Source organism: Bos taurus, chromosome 28 (assembly GCF_002263795.3).
Source record: "Bos taurus isolate L1 Dominette 01449 registration number 42190680 breed Hereford chromosome 28, ARS-UCD2.0, whole genome shotgun sequence".
NCBI classification, from domain to species: Eukaryota; Metazoa; Chordata; class Mammalia; order Artiodactyla; family Bovidae; genus Bos; species Bos taurus.
The window spans coordinates 41,402,038-41,417,596 of NC_037355.1; the positions used below are offsets into that span (position 1 = coordinate 41,402,038).

The 15,559-nt window shown below is 43.4% G+C and overlaps 1 protein-coding gene across 2 annotated transcripts in view; it reads left to right on the top strand.

Moving 5' to 3' along the window:
• Window positions 1–1,832: 1,832 nt before the first annotated feature.
• The window catches only part of BMPR1A (bone morphogenetic protein receptor type 1A), a 141,837-nt gene continuing 128,110 nt past the window's right edge, over window positions 1,833–15,559 (top strand). For both annotated transcript variants that reach the window (XM_005226531.5, XM_024986576.2), the window contains exon 1: window positions 1,833–2,013. The gene's annotated coding sequence lies outside the window, so the exon portion shown is untranslated. The remainder of the gene's footprint in view (window positions 2,014–15,559) is intronic.

Genomic DNA, 15,559 nt, shown 5'->3' on the forward strand with positions numbered 1-15,559 from the left:
TCATCATAGTTTTTATCTGCTATGACCCATTGCTCAGCTTACATCAATGAGTTCTTTGGCTAATTAGTCTGAATCTCCTCAAGCAAAAGGGCCACCCTATCCCTTGACATAAAAGTGGTGTCCTATGTAGTAAACTTGAAAAAGTGACAAATTTTAGGTGATACAGGGAAACTCATGTATCAAACATTCATCCTGCATAGCAAGATCCATGACTCTCAAACCTGAGACAGGTACAGAGTTCAGGAAAAAAACTGACAGAATAAGTAGAATTGAAAAAATAATTTGCCATTACAGAAGGCGTCTGAGGCATAAGGGCAAAGGTGGATAATTTGGAATTACAGAAGGTATCTGAACCATTAAGGTCAAAGGTGGATAAAAGCGACTGGTGGGGAACAGAATGAAAGATGGACCAAAAAAAAAAAAAACCCCAAACTTTAAACAAGAATGGAAGGGATTTTAGCCATTTAAACAGGAATATAAGGGAATACTCTGGAATCTAAACATCTCTTAAGGGAGAATGTGTGTGAAAACAAATATCAGGGCTTGGCACATTCTTTTCCTTGTCTCTTTTTTACCCATAGTTTATAAAGGTAACTTAAAAAAAAAAAAGAGTATCTTGTGTAGAGAGATAATTTAATGCCATGCATTCGTTGAAAGACTTACCAAAGAGATCAAGGTCACATTTGGTTGTTAAAAAGAGACCAAGACTCTTTACGTACAGGACACTGAATACTTGTAATGGCATTTTCCAAAGAATGGGGAGAAAAAAGGACTGACAACTATTTACGTTTTCCAAATGGAGGGACTCAGACTCGGAGGGTATCCGAGGTCACTAGAGTGAGCGAAACCAGAGACGGGAACAATATTTATAGTGCGCTGACTTCAGTTCTGTTGGGTTAACACCGCTGCTCAACTTCTGCCTTTGGAATTCACGGGCTCCATCATAGGGTTCCCGGGCGGGCCAGGCCTCACAGCTCCTGGATCGACGCGAAAATGCTTCTCTCCCCTCAACTCCCCCTACCTGCGCCTCTGTAGGTTGGCAAAGAGCCCAGAAAGAGAGGCCGGGGAGCTACGGGTAAATAATAGTTGGACTGTGGTTTGTACGTTTCTTTGTCGCAACGACTACCACCACGGTCGGGCAGTTCTCCGCCATGGCGTGTGAATTGTCAGCGACCAGGCTTACTCCGCCAGCGCTGACCTGCCCTCACGTGTTAAGAGTTTTTGGTAGAGCTTTAGAGTTTGTCCGGGGAGGGGGCCACACGAAGGAACCCCGGAGCCCCGGCGGTGCGGGGGGCCGGGTCAGCGCGCAGCCCGCAGCGGCGGTATCTGCGCCGCTCCACCGCACTCAGTCCTGTGCGACGCGCGCACGGCGTCTTCCCCACCCGGCTTCCGGAGACTGGCCGGCCCCGCCACGGCGGCGATGCGGCGTCTCGGTGAGGAGGGGCCGGCAGGGCCGCGCGGAGGAGAAGCCCCCCTCCCTACGGCAGCCCGGCGCCCCCTTGCCGGCGGCCAGCCCTCCTCCCCGGCAGCAGGGCGCCTAGCCCCACAGACCCTTCGGGCACTTCCGCCGCGCGCTCGGCTCTCTTCGCGTCCCCGGCCGGGCGGAGCGGGCGCCCTCCCAGTGCGCGAGCATTGCGCCGAGTCTCGCGGAGGCCCGCCCCTCCCCCCGTACCCCGCGCCCGCGCCGCCCCCCACCCCTCCCTCCCGTGCGAGTGTCCGCGGCGGCGGCGGCGGCGGCGGCGGCGGCGGCTGCCGAGATTGGAATCCGCCTGCTGGCGCTGGGCGAAGGAGGAGCGAGGAGGGAGGAGGGCGGGGAGGGCGCAGGAAGGATCGGACTCCGGCGTGTCCGTCCGCGCGAGACGAGGATTGTACGGCCGCGCGAGGGGCGACCGGGCTGGGGCCGCTGCACGCCCCGGGCGGAGGCCGAGCCGGGCCCCCTGCCTCGCCCCCGCGCCTCGCCGCGCCCACCCCGCTCCGCGCCGAGAGCTGGAGGATGAGTTCCCCAGGGTTCGGGTGAGTTGGCTTGCCCGGAGAGTGCGTGTGCGCGGCGGCGGAGGCCGGCTGCGCCGGGGAGGCCGGCGCGGGCCGCAGGCGAAGTTTCGGGGGGAGCCTGGCGCTCGCGGGAGGCCCGAGCTGGGGGCCGCCAGGCCCGGCTGCCCCGTGGGGGTCTCTGCCGCCCAGGCTGTGACAGGCCGCGGCAGACTGGGCCCTGCCGCCCCGGGCCCAGCCCTGCGGGAGACCCGGGCCCCCGGCAGCCCCCTGCGACGTCCCCGCCTCCGGGCCCCTCTTTGTTCCCCACCCCCGAGTTTCGGGCAGAGTTTGGGGAGGCGGTGTGGGGGAAAGCCGCCACCAAGGACGATTCTTGAATCCTTAAATGGGAAAGGCGCTCACCTCCCTTGCCCGGGAGCGGCGAGAGTGATATTCACGATTTGTCTATTACGTTTCTAAAAGGAAAAAAAGAAAACGAATGTCTGTTTCATGGGGCGGTCGAGCCTGGAGAAACTGCCAACCCTCGTGCAAAACTTTCCCGCGGGAAGGTGCCAGGGTTCTCGGAGGTTCACCTGTTGTCCTGCGCTGCTTCCGCTGCCATGTCTGTTGTGATTCTGCACTTCAGTTTCTGAAAACTTTATGCTGGATTGACTGTAACCCATTTTTTCTCTTTCCAGACTCCTAGTGGAAAGGTTTGGCAAGAAAAAAATAACTTGCGTCAGGGAAGAAAAATACTGTGTTGTGTGTTAGGGTCTGACGTTTTGTGACTTGTGCTTTTTCAGGCTTTCGAATGTTTTAATTTGGTCTAAGTGCTGCGAGTTTTCTCTTTCAAACGGTTAGCAAACTGTTCTGAGGACAGAGTACGAACTTGGCACGTTCACCTGTGTTACGTCATTTAATCCTTAGGATAATCCTGGTTATTGTATTCCTCGTTTTTTAAGAAGAGGAAATCGAGACGGAGAGAGGTTGAATAACTTGACTAAGTGAGCTGAGATTTGAACCCAAGATTTTCTCTGTTACTCGAAATCTGTTAGAGTGAGGCACGCGAAGAGTTAAACAGCAACAATTACAAAAAGCCTTTCTCTGCAAACACTCTTAAGTTTAGGAGCGCTTTTCAGTTCACTCATAATTGAAATGATCGCTATTTTGTTGCTTGAGTTGAAAACAACTCCTTTATTGTATTTATTTCAAAAGGGCAGTTCAAGTCGGAATTAAAGTAGAATGTATTAATGCCTATCAATTTTCAGTTGTTGAAATAGTTTGTGAACTAGAATTTAAATATTTAAAATTAAAGCTAAACTAGGGCAGTTCTGAGCTAGAAAAGGGATGAAATTTTACAAAAGGCCAACTGAAATTTAGAATGCCCTTTTAATAGAACCTGTATGGCGCTTCTGTTTTGGGTTCCCCCGCCCTGCGCATTCTCTGTAGAACTCATTTGAAACTTTTTCTACTCGCTTCACTTCACATCCTTTCTTGAGAACACTGAGGTTTCCAGTGGGAGCTCCTTCCAGAATTTACTGGATTCCTTTTATCATCGTCGTCTTTTCCTTCCGTCTTAGTGGAGGAATATGTTTTTAACTTCTTCCTAGTTAATACCATATTTCAGTTTTTTCTTTTCTTTCCTACTTAATGGAGTTTGTTACTCTCTTAGAGTACTTGTTTACCCTTTTATTCACTACTCCCTCCACCTGCTTGTTGCTGCTTTATCTTTTCAAATCATATTAACAACAACAAAAATTGTCCTTATAGAAGTAGTACATGTTCGTTAAAAATAGAGCAAAACTAAAGTGAAATTAAAATTCATTCCATAAAATTAACTCGAGACATTACCAAGAGTAATTTACTTTTCCTGCCTTGACTTCCTGACCATCTATTCATTTCTTTAACCCTTGGTATCTGAATTTCACCTTTGCAAAGGTCACCTGTAACCTAATAAACACTTTTGGGCCTCCTTTCTAAGTCAACTTGAACTTTTTGTAGCTTTCAGCCTCAACCCATCATTCTTGGAATGCCTTTCCTTGTCTGTCCTTCATCTGCCCATTTTATTCAACAAATACTATATTTTAACATAACACAGGAGGCAGCAGAAGGCAAAGACAGACAGGGTGCCTTTCCCTCATGGAGCTTAGAGTCTACTGAAGCAGACATGAATTCTGTAATTAAATGTAATTGTATAATTAAAGTGCAGAGTATTTATAAGAGCTTAAAATGAGGACCTGACCTAGTGATGGTTTATGTTGGAAGAATCTTAGAAGGCCTTCTTGAAATTGTTAATTTGGAGCCCTGTGAACAGTTCCTGAAGGATGAATATGAATTTCCTAGATGAAACTAGGGCTTCTCTGGCATTATACTGACTTTGTTATTCTTTGCCCCCTTTCCACTTTCTGGTCGTCCTTCTGATTGATCTAAGTGTTCTCCAAGTTTCACTTTTCAGATCATTTTTCATACTTCTCTGGTCTTTTGACATTATTATTTCAGACCCTTCTGTCTGAATAATTCTCGTCTCAATTCTCTATTTCTTTTCTGCCCTTTTACGAATATCTCTCCCTGCTGATTCAGGTCGTGTTCTTAGCAGACCTGTTTCCCTGGTGCTCCTTATTTCTGTCGATGTTTCCCCAAACGCAGACCCTTCCCCATCCCATCACCTGTGTCTAGTCAGCATCTATTGGTTCTCCTTTCATGGTATTGCCACTTTTCTCTCTCTTCATGCCAGCTCTGGTTCAGTTCTTAATACACGTTGGTATCAAGGTTATAATAGAGTTATAAAATGACTTGGACCACTTTAGTCCTTTTTCTCTTTTCAGAAACAGTTTAGACTGAGATTATCTTTTATTTGAGAGTTTGGCAGAACTCACCTATAAGAGCATTCAAGCTTAGATTTTTTTTTTTTCCCTGGAAAGGAATTTGAATACCATTTCAACTTACTACATAGCAGTTGATCTTTGTAGGTTTTCTATTTCTTGTGTGAATTTTAGTGTTTAATATTTTTCCAGAAATGTATTTATTAAGTTTTCAAATCTAGTGTTGTTTGGTTTTCACAAAGTTCATTTTTCTTTAAATTGTTTAGTTTGCTGTAGTCGTATACAATATTATGTCCTATGTATATCTTTGTATATTTCATAATTTTCCCTCTTCAGTCTTTTTTTCTCTGCTAACTGAAGCAGATTCCCATCCCACCTGGACTAATGTTATGACTTTATTGCCTTTACTTCCTTATCCAGGTTATCTTAGGCATCGCTGCCTAAATTAATCTTGAGTCCTTTTCATTTCCCCTACTCAGAAGTTTCCAGTGTCTTCTGTTAAATGAAATTGTTTTCTTGGGATTCGCCTCAGATTTGCCACATTCTTATAAGGGAATGGCAACCCACTCCAGTACTCTTGTCTGGAAAATTCCATGGACTGAAGAGCCTGGTAGGCTATAGTCCATGGGGCTGCAAAGAGTCGGACGTGACTGAGCAACTTCACGTCATGTATCTTCCACTATTTTTGCTTCCTGCCCATGTTCTTTCCCTGCTGCTTCTGTTGTTGCTTATAACTGTTCCATCTACTTGGATGAATAAATGGCTGATTGTCATATGTACAAGTCCTGCCCATTCTTCAAGCCCCATTTCAGATTCCAACTCTTTTTGAAGTCTTCCTCATTTTCTTCTTCTGGATGAACTCTTTGTGAAGGAAAGCGTTTTCTAAAGGTATGAAGTCTTTTAATCTAATATTTTCTTCTTGCATTTTTACTCACTTGTCTTTTTTTTCTTGTAGTTTTATTGAGATATAATTGACATACAACACTAAGTTTAGGGTGTGCAGCATAACAATTTGACTTCCATACATCATGAAACGATTATCATTGTAAGTTTAGTGAACATCCATCATTTCATATAGATTCAAAATTAAAGAATGGAAAAAAGTTTTATTCCTGTGATGAAAACTCTTCAGATTTACTCTTGTCAACTTTCATATATAACATACAGCAGTGTTAATTATATTTATCATATTGTTGTACATTACATCCCTAGTACTTAGATGTCTTATAACTGAAAGTTTGTGGCTTTTGCCACTCATTTGTCTTTTTAAATAAGCAACATTATTGAAATATAATTCGTGTATAGTTATATATGTACACATGTTAAGGTATAATTTTGTGCGTCATTTGATCTTTTACAGCACTTTTTATACAAATACTAGCTCTGCTCCTAAGCCTGTAGAATGGGTCTGTAACTGGCTTTGCAAAAGGCCCCTATCTGGCCTAGCAGCAGTTTGACATCAATTATTAGTAGTATTGATTGGACTTTTGGATCTTAGGAGCAGGGAGCCATGGAGAGAAAGGAAAATGAATTTCCTCTCAGGCTAAATTTTGATCTAGAAAGTGTTTCCTTCTTCCCTCTTCTACTTTTTATTAGTGTTTATGCTTTTAGAATGCTGTTTTAAAACCTCAAGGTCATTATTGACCGGGTCAGTCCAACTCTTTAATACTTATAAGATTAAATGCTGAATTGTGTTGAATTATGCCAACTATAAGATACACCCTCATTTTATAGACCGCTTATAAAGAAAATATGCTTCTAGTTGATTTTAAGAAGCCATGGATTGCACCTTCATTTCAGAAATGCTAAGATATGGAAAATATATGTGCTTTAGAATTAATGAGTAGGATTTCTGTTACTTATCAAAACTCCTATTCCTTTAGCGAACATGTTGGGAAGAAGAATTTAAACCACATTTATGTGGGAAGGGTTTATAGCCCTACTGTTATGGTGAATAGAGAGGGTGCTTGCTAAACCTCTTGAGCAAGTAAAAAGTTTCATGCACTATAGAGAAGCTTTTATATGTTTGGATGGGATCTCTTCACAACTGGGTATGCCAGCCTGATCGTGAGGTGCTTTGACTCCCCCCAGATTTTCGTCTTCGTTTCTTTTGCTCATTTTCTGAAATGACAGGTTTCTAAAGCGCTGATAATTTTCACAAAATGGCACAGATTATATAAGGGGGAATTGTGGTAGAGTTGTGATAGCCCGTTTTGTGGATTATTTTAAAGACAATATCCAGTATTTATATATCATCATTAACAATCATCATATACTTAGTTTTCTAAAAAGTAAATATAAAAATAATTGTAAATATTTGGATAATTTTCTAAATCATAGTTACGTTTGTCAGTTTTATAGCCAACATTAAAAAAATTTTATTGACGTATAGTTGCTTTACAATATGTTAATTTCTGCTCTACAGCAGAGTGTAGATTTGGTTATACATACATATTCTTTCCCATTATGATTTATCACAGGGTACTAAATATAGTTCCCTGTGTTATACAGTAAGATCTTATTTATCTATCCTATATAGTCGTTTGCATCTGCTAATCCCAAACTCCAATCCTTCCCTCCCTCACACTCCTACTCCTTGGCAACAGCAAGGCTATTGTCTAGTCTGTTAATCTGCTTCTGTTTTATAGGTAAATTCATTTGTGTCCTACTGTAGATTCCACAAGTGAGTGATATCATATGCTATCTGACTTTGTCTGATTTACTTCGCTTAGTATGATAGCCTCCAGGCCCATCCATGTTACTGCAGATGGCGTTAGTCCACTCTTTTTCATGGCTGAGTAGTATTTCATTGTGTACACGCACCACACCTGTCCTTTCCTCTGTGGATGGGTGTTTAGGTTGCTTCCATGTCTTAACTACTGGGAATAGTGCTGTACAGCTAATACTTTAAAAGGCTATGAGTTCTAAAAATCGAAAAGAAACAAAAGGATGTTTTCAAAGATCTCCAGTAATGTGTTTTGAAGAAGGCACTAGAGTATCGTCTTAAGGAGATCATATGATTAGTGGAATCCATCTTTTGGTGGACTCAGATCAGATCAGTCGCTCAGTCGTGTCCGACTCTTTGCGCCCCACGAATCACAGCACGCCAGGCCTCTGTGTCCATCACCAACTCCCAGAGTTCACTCAGACTCACATCCATCGAGTCAGTGATGCCATCCAGCCATCTCATCCTCTGTCGTCCCCTTCTCCTCTTGCCCCCAATCCCTCTCAGCATAAGAGTCTTTTCCAATGAGTCAACTCTTTGCATGAGGTGGCCAAAGTACTGGAGTTTCAGCTTTAGCATCATTCCTTCCAAAGAAATCCCAGGGCTGATCTCCTTCAGAATGGACTGGTTGGATCTCCTTGCAGTCCAAGGGACTCTCAAGAGTCTTCTCCAACACCACAGTTCAAAAGCATCAATTCTTCGGCGCTCAGCCATCTTCACAGTCCAACTCTCACATCCATACATGACCACTGGAAAAACCATAGCCTTGACTAGATGAACCTTTGTTGGCAAAGTAACGTCTCTGCTTTTGAATATGCTATCTAGGTTGGTCAAAACTTTCCTTCTAAGGAGTAAGCATCTTTTAATTTCATGGCTGCAGTCACCATCTGCAGTGATTTTGGAGCCCAGAAAAATAAAGTCTGACACTGTTTCCACTGTTTCCCCATCTATTTCCCATGAAGTGATGGGACCAGATGCCATGATCTTCGTTTTCTGAATGTGGAGCTTTAAGCCAGCTTTTTCACTCTCCACTTTGACTTTCATCAAGAGGCTTTTTAGTTCCTCTTCACTTTCTGCCATAAGGGTGGTGTCATCTGCATATCTGAGGTTATTGATATTTCTCCTGGAAATCTTGATTCCAGCTTTTGTTTCTTCCAGTCCAGCGTTTCTCATGATGTATTCTGCATATAAGTTAAATAAGCAGGGTGACAATATACAGCCTTGATGTACTCCTTTTCCTATTTGGAACCAGTCTGTTGTTCCATGTCCAGTTCTAACTGTTGCTTCCTGACCTGCATGCAAATTTCTCAAGAGGCAGATCAGGTGGTCTGGTATTCCCATCTCTTTCAGAATTTTGCACAGTTTATTGTGATCCACACAGTCAAAGGCTTTGGCATAGTCAATAAAGCAGAAATAGATGTTTTTCTGGAACTCTCCTGCATTTTCCATGATCCAGCAGACGTTGGCAATTTGATCTCTGGTTCCTCTGCCTTTTCTAAAACCAGCTTGAACATCAGGAAGTTCATGGTTCACATATTGCTGAAGTCTGGCTTGGAGAATTTTGAGCATTACTTTACTAGCGTGTGAGATGAGTGCAATTGTGCAGTAGTTTGAGCATTCTTTGGCATTGCCTTTCTTTGGGATTGGAATGAAAACTGACATTTCCAGTCCTGTGGCCACTGCTGAGTTTTCCAAATTTGCTGGCATATTGAGTGCAGCACTTTCACAGCATCATGTTTCAGGATTTGGAATAGCTCAACTGGAATTCCATCACCTCCACTAGCTTTGTTTGTAGTGATGCTTTCTAAGGCCCACTTGACTTCACGTTCCAGGATGTCTGGCTCTAGGTCAGTGATCACACCATTGTGATTATCTGGGTCGTGATCTTTTTGGTACAGTTCTTCTGTGTATTCTTGCCATCTCTTCTTAATATTTTCTGCTTCTGTTAGGTCCATACCATTTCTGTCCTTTATCAAGCCCATCTTTGCATGAAATGTTCCTTTGGTATCTCTGATTTTCTTGAAGAGATCTCTAGTCTTTCCCATTCTGTTGTTTTCCTCTATTTCTTTGCATTGATCGCTGAAGAAGGCTATCTTATCTCTTCTTGCTATTCTTTGGAACCCTGCATTTAGATGTTTATATCTTTCCTTTTCTCCTTTGCTTTTCGCTTCTCTTCTTTTCACAGCTATTTGTAAGGCCTCCCCAGACAGCCATTTTGCTTTTTTGCATTTCTTTTCCATGAGGATGGTCTTGATCCCTGTCTCCTGTACAGTGTCACGAACCTCATTCCATAGCTCATCAGGTACTCTGTCTATCAGATCTAGGCCCTTAAATCTATTTCTCACTTCCACTGTATAATCATAAGGGATTTGATTTAGGTCATACCTGAATGGTCTAGTGGTTTTCCCTACTTTGTTTAAGTCTGAATTTGGCAATAAGGAGTTCATGGTCTGAGCCACAGTCAGCTCCTGGTCTTGTTTTTGCTGACTGTATAGAGCTTCTCCATCTTTGTCTGCAAAGAATATAATCAATCTGATTTCGGTGTTGACCATCTGGTGATGTCCATGTATAGAGTCTTCTCTTGTGTTGTTGGAAGAGGGTGTTTGTTATGACCAGTGCATTTTCTTGGCAAAACTCTATTAGTCTTTGCCCTGCTTCATTCCGTATTCCAAGGCCAAATTTGCCTGTCACTCCAGGTGTTTCTTGACTTCCGGCTTTTGCATTCCAGTCCCGTATAATGAAAAGGACATCTTTTTTGGGTGTTAGTTCTAAAAGGTCTTATAGGTCTTCATAGAACCGTTCAGCTTCTTCAGCGTTACTGGTTGGGGCATAGACTTGGATTACTGTGATATTGAATGGTTTGCCTTGGAAACGAACAGAGATCATTCTGTCGTTTTTGAGATTGCATCCAAGTACTGCATTTCGGACTCTTTTGTTGACCATGATGGCCACTCCATTTCTTCTGAGGGATTCCTGCCTGCAGTAGTAGATATAATGGTCATCTGAGTTAAATAAATTCACCCATTCCAGTCCATTTCAGTTCGCTGATTCCTAGAATGTCGACATTCACTCTTGCCATCTCGTTTGACCACTTCCAATTTGCCCTGATTCATGGACTCCAGTAGCATATTGGGCACCTACTGACCTGGGGAGTTTCTCTTTCAGTATCCTATCATTTTGCCTTTTCATACTGTTCATGGGGTTCTCAAGGCAAGAATACTTAGGTGGTTTGCCATTCCCTTCTCCAGTGGACCACATTCTGTCAGATCTTTCCACCATGACCCGCCCATCTTGGGTTGCCCCATGGGCATGGCTTAGTTTCATTGAGTTAGACAAGGCTGTGGTCCTAGTGTGATTAGATTGACTAGTTTTCTGTGAGTATGGTTTCAATGTGTCTGCCCTCTGATGCCCTCTTGCAACACCTACGATCTTACTTGGGTTTTTCTTACCTTGGACATGGGGTATCTCTTCACGGCTGCTCCAGCAAAGCGCAGCCAATGCTCCTTACCTTGGACGAGGGGTATCTCCTCACCGCCGCCCTTCCTGACCTTCAACGTGGGATAGCTCCTCTAGGCCCTCCTGCGCCAGCGCAGCCACGGCGTGGGGTTGGTCCTCCCGGCCACCGCCCCTGGCCTCGGGCTTAAGGGCGTGGGGTATCTCCTCCCAGCCACTGCCACTGACCTCGGACGCTGGGTAGCTCCTCTCGGCCGCCCCCCCTGACCTCGGACGCTGGGTAGCTCCTCTCGGCCGCCCCCCCCCTGACCTCCGACGTCGGGTAGCTCCTCTCGGCCGTTCCTGCGCCGTCGCAGTCTGGCACTCTCAGCCGCTGCCCTGACCTCGGACGTGGGGTAACTCCTCTTGGCCACCGCCCTTTGGGCATGGGGTCCTCCCGGCTTCTGCCCCTGACATCGGACGTGGGGTAGCTCCTCTTGGCCGCGCTTTAGCGCGCCCGGCGCTGCCGCCTGCGCTTTAGTGCGCCCGTCGAGGGCAGTTTAATATGGAACTAATGAATTACTGAATAGATAAGGAAAGACGCTAAATAGATAAGATATTCTAAATAAGAAAGATATTCTTGTGTATTTTTTATTGAAAACGGGTGGACACTTATATTACCATATGTGAAATAGATAGCCAGTGGGAATTTGCTGCCTGACAACGAGGAACTCAAACCAGGGCTCTGTAAGAACCTTGAGGGGTGGGATGTGGATGGAGGTGGGAGGGAGGTTCAGGAGGGAGGAGCCATATGTATACTTATGGCTGATTTATGTTGATGTTTGGCAGAAACCAGCACAGTTCTGTAAAGCAGTTATCTTTCAATTAAAAAACAAATTTAAAATTAAAAAAATAACCTGTGGATTTGAGCTATCCTGCCTGATATTATGCACGTTGTTACTCTTCTGTTATATTTGTGATGAACTTTGTTTTCTTACTGTAAACATTTTTCGTACCACTAATAACATCTGAAGCTGTAGGGCTTGGCTATTGCTCTATCTGTATATAATTGGCTGTTCCTTGAAGGGCTTTCTTGGTGGCTCAGATGGTAAAGAATTTGCCTGCAATGCAGGAGATCCGGGTTCAATCCCTGGGTTGATCCCCTGGAGAAGGGAATGGCTTCCCACTCCATTATTATTGTCTGGAGAATTCTTTGGACAGAGGAGCCTGGCAAGCTATAGTCCATGGGGTCGGACATGACTGAGCCCCTAACACATTCACTTCACTTAAGAAGAATAGGGGTATGTCAAGTGCGGGGATAAAATAGTCAAATTTACAATTTTGGAGATAAGTTACATAGTGGATAATCAGTTTGGAGAAGGGAAGACCAAAGACACTGAAACGTGTAGGGAAGCTGTTCATCCTTGTTCACACTTAGGATGGTGACAGGTAATTAGGGTGTAGAATGGATGGGACTTGGTAATTAGCTGTGGAGGAGAGGAGGAGTGGGGCTGTCAAGAGTAACTCCCAGGTTCCTAGATTGGAATCCTGGCAAGGTAGATGTGTGTTAACTGAGATGAAAAAAGTAGGGGGAGACCTGGTTTCTGCAGGAAAATAGTTTTGATCCTCTGAAACACCAGGTGGAGATTTCTACTTGCAAGTTGCATTTATAGGTCTGGAGTTTGACAGAGGTTTGAGTTGGAGGTAGATAGACATCTGGAATTGAATACATTGTATATTCCAGCAGTGGGAACTAGGTGGCTCTCGAAAGTGACCTTTGTTTGCAAGTGACAGAACTAACTCAGATTAGCTTAAAGCGGGGAAAGCTCCCCCCAACCACCTCCCAAACCCATTTTTGGGAAAAGACTAGAAATAAATATGACTGGATCTAAGTGTTCAGATGATGTAATTGGGAATCTGTCTTCTCTGCTTTATTACCACTTTTTTTGCCTCGATTTCAGTAGGTACTTTGATCTGCAGCGAGGACCACTGGTAGCTCCAGGGTTACATGGTCCTTACTGCGTAGGTTCGGGAGAGGGAAAAGCACTTCTTTCCCAGGTGCATGTGCTCTGTCGCATGGAGAGATTGTTACTGAGTCCACACGGAATGCAGGGTACGGTCATTGCCAGAACTGGCTTATGTGCCCACGGAAGCAGTCAGGGACTGACAGCCTTCTTGGAGCCGTGTGAAGTGGGCAAGTGGTTGTTTGCTCAAAGAAAGGTGGCTCTGAGTAGGCTATTGTTGAGTCACTGAGTTGTGTCTGACTCTGGGACCCACTGGACTGCAGCGTGCCAGGCTTCCCTGACCTTCACTATCTCTGGGAGTTTGCTCAAACTCATGTCCGTTGACTTGGTGATGCTATCTAGGTAGGTAAATGACATAAATCCACTATTTTAAAGGTTCTTAACCCCTTTCAAGGATATTTTTTGAGTATCTGAAGAAAAATACACAAATATAGTAATTAAGTAAATAAATTCACCTTGACGAAGGTGAAAGTATAGTGAAAAAACTGGCTTGAGACTCAACATTAAAAAAGAAAACTGAGATTACAGCATCCAGTAATCATGGCGTCCATCACTTCATGGCAGTAGAAGGAGAAAAAAGTGGAAATAGTGACAGATTTTATTGTCTCGGGAGCCAGAATTACTGCAGATGGTGACTGGTGCCTTGAAATTAAACAGCGCTTGCTCCTTGGAAGGAAGGCTGTGACAAACCTAGACGGCATATTAAAAAGCAGAGACATCACTTTGCTGACAAAGGTCTGTCTGGTCAAACCTGTGGTTTTTTCAGTAGTTGTGTACAGATGGGAGAGTTGGATCATGCAGAAGGCTGAGCGCCAGAGAACTGATGCTTTCAAATTGTGGTGCTGGAGGAGACTCTTGAGAGTCCCTTGGACTGCATGGAGATCAAACCAGTCAATCCTGAAGGAAATCAACCCTGAATATTCATTGGAAGGACTGATGCTGAAGCTGAAGCTCCAGTACTTTGGCCCCCTGATGGGAAGAGCCACTGGAAAAGACTGTTGCTGGGAAAGGTTAAAGACAAAAGGAGAAGAGGGTGGCAGCGGGTGAGATGGTTAGATAGCATTACGAACTCAATGGACATGAATTTGAGCAAACTCCAGGAGATGGTGGAGGACAGAGGCTGGCCTGCTGCAGTCCATGGTGTCTCAAAGAGTCGGACGTGACTTAGCAACTGAGTCAACAACAGTATATGATTGTTGTTATATACAACACCAACAACAGTATATAATTTCATGGTTGTTTTACAGACCTCATGTCAGGAACTCCTGGTATATAACAGCAGAGACTCTAGAACAGCCCTGAGAAATAGCAATTTAAGACCTAGATAGAGAAGACAGACATTAAAAAACTTCACAAATGATTATCTGATCATAGTTACATTAAGACCTACAAAGCAGAAGGACCGGCGGCTTACAAGAGTAGTAGGGGGTTGGTCTGTTTGGGTGCAGGGCTTTGGAAGGCTTTCCTGAGAAGGTGGCCGGTACAGTGAGACCTGGGACTGGGAAGGAGAGGAGGGTGTTCCTGGAAGTGTCACTATGTAGTAGTTTTTAAAGCAAACATTTTTTGCTTTTTAAAAAATTACAAAAATAGTATACCTGTTGTGGACAGTTTGGGAAATTTGAAAAATTTTCAAGAAGCTGCAAAACACTCGAGCCTTGGCTTTTGAGTTTTGTAAACTAATATCTATATAGCACTGGTATTACCACTAAGCTAACTGTGCAGTCTTGGATACTGTATTTAACTCTATATGGATCTTTGTTTCCTTGTCTTAAAAAGTGAAAGGAGTTGATAAGCTTTAATGTTGTTTTCTGCTTAAAAGAATAAAGTTACATGACTGTAATGCAGAGTGGTTAGTTACTGAAATTGCTTTTGGTCCTGATGACATCACTGGATTTCTGATTTTTAGCTGAAAAGTCACTTTTCTGCCCTGGCGGTCATTTCAGGTAACAAAGGAAATGGCATATGACCAGTGGTATTCTTCCATGCCCTGCTTTCCTATCTCTTCTTTTGAGCTTTTTTTTTTTTTTTTAGATAAATAATTTACCTAAACCATCTGAAATGTTATAGGCTCTCAATATTGAAGTTAAATCTGGAGGAGACTTCATGGTTGTCATGCTGTTTTGTGTATATTGAGATTTGTGGGTAGCTTTCTTACTTGAAATTAAAATTTTTTTAATATATTTCAGGAATATAAAGTCTTGAATGTCTTAAATTTGTATTTAACAAAGAATATTTAGATTTCTAGCTGAAAGGAGGTCCTGTTGGGAAATACTAAAGTTAAGGCTATTAACTTTTGGTGAGATTCTTGAATTTATTTATTTTTCAAAAAAATCATTTAAAAATGTCATGAAATAAAAATATTTGAACAGTGTCTATATATCAGGTCAACAAAATGCTATCACTTGATGACAGATAACTTTTATTGTATCAATTTCAGTAATCTTTCACATAATAAAAAAATGTTGAGAAAAAGACTTGCTTGCTGTATTTATATGTGTGTATCTTGAGTAAAGAAAAAAGTTAATCTTTCTGAAATAGTGCTTTAGTGATCATCTCTACCTGTTAAATATTTTTTTCTGGTTTCTTAT